The sequence below is a fragment of the Chiloscyllium plagiosum genome, chromosome 50 (genome assembly GCF_004010195.1).
Source record: "Chiloscyllium plagiosum isolate BGI_BamShark_2017 chromosome 50, ASM401019v2, whole genome shotgun sequence".
NCBI classification, from domain to species: domain Eukaryota; kingdom Metazoa; phylum Chordata; class Chondrichthyes; order Orectolobiformes; family Hemiscylliidae; genus Chiloscyllium; species Chiloscyllium plagiosum.
The window spans coordinates 2,258,229-2,259,560 of NC_057759.1; positions in this window are offsets into that span (position 1 = coordinate 2,258,229).

A 1,332-nucleotide genomic window follows, 5' to 3' on the forward strand; every position below is an offset into this window, starting at 1 on the left:
CTGACATCATCACACCGACTCCAATTGTGAAGCAGATATCCAAGCAACAGACATTGAAAATGATTAATCAAAATCTTATGGTTTACATCACAAAACATTTTAACCACTCTGTCAATTTCAGATATTCCGGTGATTTTGCAGGTGAATCCCAGGCTGCAGAAAGCCGGTGATTCCATCACACTGAATTGTACCTGTGCCCAGGATCACATGTATGGGAGAGGACAAATTTCCTTCCACAGAAACGAAACTCTTGTGAGTTCTGATTCTGTATCTCACAACATCTATTGCATCCACCAAGCGAACCCAATGGATTCAGGATGGTACCACTGCATGGTTTTCCAGAACCTTTCGATGTTCACGTCCCTCGGGGTAGGAGTCACTGTCCAGAGTGAGTGAACCGAGTGGCCGCGGTGCGGTGGGAGGTGTGGGGAGAGTCTAACACGGGATGGAAACCATAGTTCACTAGCGCTGATCTGGCTAAATGGAAATCGTGTCTTTCGTTTCTCATCTTGAAACCAATCAGGACACTTTGCAAGAGTTCTAACTTGAGCGGGAGCAAATTGACATTGGCTATGGAAGAGAGGGGATTGATTGGCTGTCTGGTTCCTATGGAGGACGTGACGGTCAATGCAACTGCTCAAAATAGGCCTGAAATCTTCACGTCATCTTCTATAGCTTTTAGAATAATCCCAGTTTTTCTCTCCAAATTTATCTACTGGAAATGAGGGTGAGTTTCAAGAGGAGTGTTCCACGATTAGTAAACCACCGATATTCACCTCTGCCCTAATCTTGAGACCAGATTCTAACTGAAGTAGTTCTGTTCGCCGAGCTGGGAATTTGTGTTGCAGACGTTTCATCCCCTGTCTAGGTGACATCCTCAGTGCTTGGGAGCCTCCTGTGAAGCGCTTCTGTGATCTTTCCTCCGGCATTTGTAGTGTTTTGTATCTGCCGCTTCCAGTTGTCAGTTCCAGCTGTCCGCTGCAATGGTGGGTATATTGGGTCCAGGTCGATGTGCTTATTGATTGAATCTGTGGATCAGTGCCAAGCCTCTAGGAATTCCTTGGCTGTTCTCTGTTTGGCTTGTCCTATAATAGTAGCGCTGTCCCAGTCGAATTCATGTTGCTTGTCATCGGAGTGTGTGGCTACTAAGGATAGCTGGTCGTGTCATTTCGTGGCTAGTTGGTGTTCATGGATGCGGATCGTTAGCTGTCTTCCAGTTTGTCCTATGTAGTGTTTTGTGCAGTCCTTGCATGGGATTTTGTACACTACATTTGTTTTGCTCATGCTGGGTATCGGATTTCTGGGTATCCAGAAAGAAGGACCAAATACCCA